We start from the raw sequence: 9,079 nt of genomic DNA, 5'->3' as shown, positions 1-9,079 counted from the left end.
ATGAAACATTTCACAGGATAAAGATACCAAGAAAGGCTAATGTGAGTTCCAACAGAAAACCAAGAGAGCCTTACTGGGCCCAGTAGAAAAGTAATCTGCTGAGAAAGCCAAGGAGTGTCAGTAAGAAAACAAAAAATTTGCTTAGTCCTTCAAAACTAATGGTCAGTCTTTAAAAAAGTCCCTTTAGCAAGAGAAACATCTCAAAGAAAGTGACGGGCTGAAGGACACACATGTGGAACAATTGTGGCACTAATCTGAGAACAGCTAGGCTATGTGGCTATTTAAAGTTCACAAAATAATATTTGCATCAAGCATGTCCATAAACAGCAGGTAAACAGAAGTCCACAATTACAACAAAGGTTTATTTGGATAAATTGTATTATGGTTGGGAGGTTGAGAGACTGTGTATTATGGGCCAAAGTGTTATTTCAGTACACATATGGGCTTCATGAAAAAGGAAATGGAAAAGAAAAAGCAGTTTGTTGTTCTGATTGCTGGTTTATACAGGAATTGAAAGAGCCCTGCTACAGTATTCAGACGCTGCTGAGACTTTTGTCACTACGCAACTTCTCTAATTCTTGAAATTGGACCCTGGTCTGTTCTAAGAACAGAAATACTTTTGGAACCCTGAGTCCCAGCACTAGTGAAGCTGAGTGATGACATAACTGTTACAGTGAATTAGGGTACAGGAAACTGAGCTGAGATAAAAACCTTAATTTATTTTCATGTGATTTTCATTATTTAATAAAAATATTCAGTTAGATTGAAAAAGATGAAACCTTCAATGTTTATGCAGAGTAAACAATATGCTGTCAATTTTAGTATAGACAAAATGCAACTAACTATATGGAATGTAAGACTTCATGATAATTTACAAAATGCCCAAGAACATCTCTGGAGAGGATTTGAGGTACTACATATGTATCCCAGTCTTGGCAATTAGTCTCATAACCAGTATTTGATTTCAATGTTTTCACCAAACTAGTCAACCTGATGATGAAGTTCTCCTTAGCTGCTGTGCAGTGTGAAGGATGATTTGGTTTGCTTAATGAAAAGGAGAGGAGTTGCATGCCAGGGTAGTCTAAGCGCATCCCAGACCAGCATATTTTACCACAGACTTTTTGGGCTCATCTGTATTCTTCTTAAAACCAGAATAATAGTATAACCTTTATATGACTACCTTTGTTACCCTTAATTTAAAACATAACAATTCCACAATTTGCATTTTGCCTTATTCATAGATAATGCTAAGAGTGAACATTGTTACAGTATGTATGGCTCGGCTTTGCGAACCAAGATCTGGGCAGGGCTCTCCCCAAGTGGGTGTGTCCTTCGAGTCTGCACAGTGGATTTTTTAGGTGAGGCACATCGTGCGCAGAACTGGCCCCACCCTTTAACTCCTAAGGTTCATCTGCCACGGCCGAGCAAGCTTGGACAGTGACAGTGAAGTCCTCGGGAATAGAACCTACAGCCCCCGGTATTCCCAGGAGGTCTGCCATCCAAGTACTAAACAGGGCTGACCCTGCTTAGCGTCCGAGATCTGACGGGATCGGATGTCAGGGTGGCATTTAACTGCCTATATGGCAGTATGGGGCTGTGCAACAGGTACGCCAGGTAGTCCTGTTCTGAATATTACAATACCCGGAAGCTGAAATATAGCTCAGGTCCTCATTCTGTGAAGGTGCCTTATCCAGCCATATATTTTTATTTCAGTTTACAAGAAGTACTTTTTTCGCCTTATTTCCTATACTGTCTTTATTTAGCTTGTTTCTCTCTGATCCTAGGCTACCATCATGTGGCCACTTTGAGAATCTTCCCAAGGAACCGAAACAAGGGCTGATTACTTACAGCCTGGAAAGCAGCAAGATACTGCCTGCATACAAGGGGGCCACATGAGGCTTTTAGAGGGCTTAATTTTGCCTCTTAACAGCACTCAGTGATTCCTTATTTAGACATTTTGTTCTTTGGTTTGTGTCTGTTTTGTACTGCTTTAATTTTTCCCCTACCCACCTCGTCTGCCAAAGACTGACAAAACACTAAATTCAGAAGGAAAAGTTTTCTCTGAGTAGCAGCACTGGAGAACTCCATGCTTTAAACTCTAAGATACAGGTTTCTCTGTACAGGGAATTCCTGCCCACGTATTTCAAGCTCAGTTTCAAATTGTCCCTGTAGAAATCTCTTCTGTAAGACCTTAATATGATTCCCCACAACATTTTTGCCTCTAGATCAAAGACATCTTTTGACAGATGGACTGTTAGACAGCCATGGAACTGGCTGCATGGGCTCATCCAAAAACTTATAGTCAGTGGCTTAATGCCCGAGTGGAAATCAGTAATGAGTCATGTCCCACAAGGGTCCATGTTCAGAGGAGCACTATTTAACCTCTTCATAAATGTCATGGACAGTGGGATGCACCTGCAGGAAGTTTGTGGATGATGCCAGTCTGAGTGATGCAGCTGATGCACTAGGGGGAAGGGATGCCATCCAGATGGAATGTGACAGGCTTGAGGAGTGGTCTTGTGCAAACTTCACGGAGTTCAAAAAGGCCAAGTGCAAGATCCTGCAGCTGGGCTGGGGCACTTCCCAGTCTCTGTGAACTGATTGCCCAGAAAAGCTGTGGGTGCACCTGCATTGGAAGTGTTCAAGGCCAAGTTGCGTGGGACTCTGAGCAACTTGATGGCAGGGATGTTGGACTAGATGACGTTTAAAGGTCCCTTCCAACCCAAACCGTTCTGTGATTTTATGAGTCTATAAAATATGATGTCAGTAAACAATCTCCAAAGCTCATGCTTTTGAGACATTATTTCAGACTGTGACTCAAATATGGAAACAGCTGGTTCTGTACATTTGCAGCCATCAGAGTGAGAACAGATATCTCCAAGTCACACAAGCCTCTAGTGGGGAGCAAAACTTTGCAACAAGTAAAAGCACTTGTACTGGATTAATTTCTATTCATGCATATATAGAAATAATACTTGAAAAGAAACTACATGCTTAATAGATTCATTGCAGAATGGACTTGAATTTTTTATTGGAGTTCTCTATCAGGAAATAATCTATTTTGGAGTTGTAGTCTACCACAATTTGAAATCTAAATCCAGTCTCCAAACAAATGTGATGCTTTATTGTGGTGTAAATATTTCACCTTGGCCTTAATGTTGAGTCAGAATCACAGAATATTCTGAGTTAGAAGGGACCCACAAGGATCACTGAGTCCTACTCTTCAGTGAGTGGCCCATATGGGCTCAAACCCAGGACTTTGATGTTATTAACCACCTAACTGAGATAATCTCCGGGCTTTCTCCATGTACAAAAAATTGCCTAAAAAGTGGAAAATTTGAGATAGTTTAGATAAAACTACAGACATTTTTAGCTCCTAGTCCTAGTTTTTCTTTTATTAATTTATTTTAATTTAGTATTTAATATTTTATATTTTTTTTCAGAATTAAAGGCCTTGAACCTTTTTACCAAAACATAAGTTCTGTGAACACAGCTTATATACTGACAAGGAGCAGATCAACCCTTAATTTGTAGGCATATTGGTGAACCAGAATAAATTATGCTTTTATTTACAGTCATTTTATACATTCTAGCTCCATACAGTGAATGTTAAACTAAACTTCAAGAATAGAATTAATTTCTGAAATGCAGATTAAAACTGCATATTGGAGTCAGACTCTGTGAAGAGAAATGGAAAATTTCTGGATTAAAATGAACAGGTTCAGGGGAGATGTTGTTTTGTTGAGTGTATTTTTTTCATTGAAAATAATGATAGTTGAACCTGATTTGTGTAGATAAAAATATCTCCACTGAAAAGACTGAAAATTCTTAATTTTAGAATTATTTTGCCTTTTAAATTCCAATGACAATTACCTGATTATTCCTAGAAAGATGATATGCAGCGTCTGAAATATTAGGGAAGTAAATTAATTATATGTTTCCTCTGCCTTTCTGCATTTCTTAGCAAACTTGGGCTTACCATGTTTTAATAGTGGGGTTTTGCATTCAAGAAACTATTCTTAGATGTACCTCATTCTTTCATCAGTTTTCCAAGTTTGTATCCAAGTGAGTTCTGCTTTGCTATTTTTTCTTTCAAGCCTTTTAAACAACTATTTGCTTTGTATTTTCAAGTTTGTGTAGTTCTTTCTATGAGACATTCAGAAAAGACACAGTACTTTTTAAGCCTAAGTATCAGATAGTTGTTAGTATGCTTTTCACCCACATTGAGGGGAGACACTTTGTTAAAGCAACTGTTCCTGCATCAAGCTGTAAACAAAGTTGAAAAAATCCCCATCTGACTGCAGTCTCTCTTCATCATACTGACACATCTTTCTCAGATTCAGCAGCCACCTCTACTGACCTGTTGATCACAAATTTTCCTGATTTGGCTTACCTTTTTTGTTCAAAGGACATGTCAAAAACTCAGCCACATTGTCATAGGTCTGATCTAATAGTAAATGATTAATGTTAGTCTTTCAACCAGCAGTAGGGTTGAGCTTGGCAGAAAAATACCTCCAGCAATTTCTCCTGCAGCTATTGCTAGCTCTACATGATAATGGCTTTAAATTGAAAGACAGTAGCTTTAGATTAGATGTATTTGAAGAAATTCTTTACTGTGAGGCTAGTGAAGTAGTGGAACAGGTTGCCCAGAGATTGTGGGTTCTCCATCCCTGAAAGTGTTCAAAGCTAGCTTGGATAGGGCCTTGAGCAATCTGATCTAGTGAGTGGCATCCCTGCCCATGGCAAGGAGTTAGAAGAGATGATCCTTGAGGTCCCTTCCAACCTTAACCATTTTATGATTCTATGGTTCTTCAGAAATAAACCTTTGCTAGACTAAGGAACAGCTGGTTAAAAAGAAGAAAAACGTTTAGTCACATACACTTGTCAGACAAAATGAGGTGGAAGTGGCTAAATTAATGTGACTCAGCCTAAGGCAGGAAGCAGTTTAACAGAGTGATGACAACTCTGAGTCAGCTCGACAAATGTGCATATTTTTTTGTGTCAAGAGAGCTGGTACTGCTTAATCCTGTGCACTAGTAAGGATTAGAAAAAAAATAGATCCTGTGGGAGAACAGGCATCTACTGATTTACTGATCTGATTGTGCTCAGGGAGTGAGTAAGCTGATCTATGGTAAATGGGAAGTAACGCTGGATGGTGTGCGGGAAAGGAATTGAAAATGTTAGGCAAGTTTGATCCATAGCTGAATGTACATCTTTGAGAAATCACCTCAGAATGAGGAGTATGTCTCATTGGGACTCCCCAGCATGCTAAATGGGGAATTATCTAAGCTTTGAATTTGAAGTTACACTGTAGAGGGCTGTATCTTCTCATCTTCTTCATCAGAAAAGCATGCACTCTTATTGTGAGACTGAGAAGTGAGTTATGGATGGACTGCAACAACTGTGAACCTCTGCCAAAGGTAAATTCTAGCAAGATTGCTTTTTAAACATCAGGAATGGTTCATTCTCTACTCTTAAATTCTTTCCAGAGGCAGGAACCCTCTCTTCCTCCTCTATCAAGGAGGACAGGGCTGTACTAGAGCTGCCTCCTCTGACTGACAGATTTAAACCCATCTTCTCTCCACCTTCATGTTTTCTATCAATCTCAAGCAAAAAATTATTTTTAGTGAGAAAAATCAAGTACCTTTTAAAGGGAAACTGAAAAAAAACCCAAAATAAAAACCCACCCTGAATTCTCAGATTATTTTCAGCAAAGTTGTAGATTTCAGAAGGACCTTATTACAAAACTTCCTAAAATTTAGAACAAACCAGATTTATGAAATATCTAAAATTTTAAGACTTTATAAAAATATTTACTGATTTTTTTCCCTGATGAAAAGTGACAATGTCTGTAGATAGTGTTTTCTTCATAGCAGCTGGGAAGGGAAATAAAATGAACGATTCTAAGGGACATTCTTAAATAAAGCATATAGAGGAAGGATGAAGAGAAATTTACAGTGCCCCATGAAAGAAATGGAGTGGGAAAAAGTTTTTATTTAGGATCTATTGGAGTTTTTATCCAGTCTGCTATTTTTTAAATGTTTAAAGGTTTTATCAAAACAAGGGAAAGAGATACTGCATTTAGAAGCCTGAAATTCATTTTTGTGAGCAGAGATTTAATCAAAGCAGTTTATGGTGTGATGTATCAGATTTATTGTATGGGTCTACCTGAAGGTGAGGTGAGTCTCCTCTCTTCTCCTTCCCCTTCTCTCTCTTTTTAGTTGATTCCTTGCTTTAGCTGGATCTCCATAAGCTATAATGGAAACCTGGACAACAAATTCTTTGTAGTTGTCAGTTTTCAGATGTCTGAATCCTAGTCCTAGACTGCAGAAACCCAAACAGAGCTTAGTCCCCTTCCAAGACTTGTGACTGAAAAAATTCCTGAGCATGTACCTTAAGGTCTTTCCTATTTGACTCCTCAGCATCTGTTCTCTCATCCTCTGAGCATACACAATGCATTGCAGGTAGCTAAAGGCCTGTGAGCACAGGTCTAGTGGGAAGATGCTCTACAGACTGCTGCGATGGTTTAGTAGCTCTGTTTAATTCTGGTAACTTGGAAAGCTGAGTTATAAACACAATTCCAGAGGAGACATTTAGGTCTCTGCTTCCTTGGGACATACAGTGAGGTATACACAGCTTTTAGTAGTTCTGATACAGAAACAGGCACATCATACCTCTCTGACCATGGAGAGCTGCTGTTTGCAGCCCAACAGCCATAAAATTATTCAAACTGAGTCTAAATAAAGGTGAACAGGACATACTTTGTTATTATTTGTTTGATTTCATGAGGTTTTAGTTGATAAAAAATATATATAAAGAATTCTGTTGTAAGTGCATGAATATCTGATCAGGAATAGTTGCATTAGTTAACAATCAGTTGCTGATCTATATGCTCTTAAGTGTCTAGGAAATTTCTCTGTGTTAGGCTGCATTTCACCATTTCCCTTGAAACAACAGAGAAGGATTTCTTCCTAGAAATAATCAGGATGCATATCTATTGTTTTCATGCTAAAATATGAATCATTTTTCAAACCTTAGTCTCTTAGGCTGCTTCTTGTCACGACTATTGTGACTCATCAGTAACCTCACCATCACCTCAGAGGGAATTCGTGTGCACAGTGAGACACCAGTGCTCTGACTTTTTCTTTGCAGTCCACTAAGTTTAAAATGGAAATTCCAGAATAGTAGCAATTAGCAATTTCAGGTATTTCTGATGTGATTTGGAAAACTTGTACGGTCTTTCTGTGCCTCAATTCTTTACTCAGAAAACATTAGGGTTCTGCTTTTTATCATTTACTCCACCACCACATTCCTCCTTCTCCCCCTCACTAAAATCAGTGCACATCCTAAGGCAGATGTTAGATGGGTGTGATTTAGTCTAAAGGTTTTGTAACCACAGTATTAGCAGCACTATCTTTAATAGTTGAAATCTCTCAGGGATTCCTCCTGATTAGCTGAGACCAAGCATGCCAACATAGTATTGCACTACTTTATAGGGCCCATTCCCACCCCTGATGCAAACTCAGCACAGTGTACCCCAAACCTGCACATTGCTGTCTTATAAATCTCTGCCTGTAGGATTTAACTATAATTAATATTAGCCTTTACAGGTGTAGAAAAATAGACAAACTAGAACACAGGCATTGTATCTAAAGTGGCTATCAACAAATGGCTATTTGCTGTAGCTAAAAATTTCTGAAAAGCAAAGAGACATTGTCTCCAAGAAATTACTTTCTGTCAAGCCTTTCATTGATGTATGTACATACCCACCCCTCTAGTTTTAAAAGAGCCACAACAAAAGAAATGTGACATTTTGAACCTCCAGAAGCAGACTAGGAGGCCGCATGGATATTTGCCATCCTTATTATTGTGGAAAAGAAATGTGAAATGAGCTTTAACACAAGATTAAGAGACCCAAATGGTGGCAATTTAGTCACAGCAGTAGAAAATTGTGGTGCTAAAATTCCCTTCTGCTAAAAAGCACATATCACTTTCTTTACCTTGATGCTATTCTTCTAGCCTTCCTCACCTACCCCTTTGCAGTGAAACATTTCATTAACAGCCCAAATATCTGAAACTTCATTTTAACATCAGTGCAAAGCAAAACATGAGATTTCATCCTCTTCCTCTTTTGATGTAAACAGAGATGGAACTAAAGAGCACCCCAAATGTCCTCAGAACATGATTGCAAGCACTAGGTCTGTTGACACAACAAACTAGACTGGGAGGGGCTGCCGAAAGGGAAAATCCATGTCCTTTAGTCACAGGCATAGGACTTTCTTGGAACAAGATCCACACTGTGTTCAAATGACTGTGAAAGAAGTGGCTGTCAAGTACCAAGCATTGCTTAGAGCATGGGCTTTATGAAGTATGAGCAGCCATTCCTTTTCACAGGCACATAAATCCTGGGCGATGTAACTTTATGCATATTTTTAAATACATGACACACTGTTTGATTAGCCCAAATCCAAATGTGGTTCCACTGCATCACTTTTATGGACTGGAATTATTACTTGGTTCAGTGTGAGAGTATATTAAGAATGGAAGAAAGTGTTGAATTCCTATCATTCTTGCTTTTCTGAATAAATTAATAACGTGAAAATAAAAAAAAATAAAAACCTTTAATTGTTTTAAATAAGAAAACTCCAGAAAATATGCTACCAGGTAATGAATTGCTTTTGTCTGAAGTCAGCAGCAGCAGTCTGTTATTATTGTAAGAAAAGAGGAAGAAACATGCTGCAATTGCTAATGTGCTACCATCAATTCCATGTACAAACCACACCTTAACCAGACAAAATTTACATGTTTTTCTAAGAAGCAGAAGACACAATGGGAAAGTAAGTTTTCTACATTTTAAAAACAGTACTGGGCTTGTGGTCAGGTTTGCCACTATTGCCACTGGATTGGAGATTCCAAGTCACATTATTTTCACTTAGATACAACATACTTCTAAATATAGTCAAAATTCTCAAGAAGCATTTACCTTCCATTATCTAGTTCATCCTTAGAAAAAGGTGGGGTTTGTACATCTCCACCTTAAGCTCATGCCTGATAAGCACCAGACAAGGAAGCAATTGCA

This window comes from Pithys albifrons, chromosome 1 (assembly GCF_047495875.1).
Source record: "Pithys albifrons albifrons isolate INPA30051 chromosome 1, PitAlb_v1, whole genome shotgun sequence".
Classification (NCBI taxonomy): Eukaryota; Metazoa; Chordata; class Aves; order Passeriformes; family Thamnophilidae; genus Pithys; species Pithys albifrons.
The sequence above is the reverse complement of the archived record's forward strand: the minus strand, read 5'-3'. Positions refer to the sequence as shown.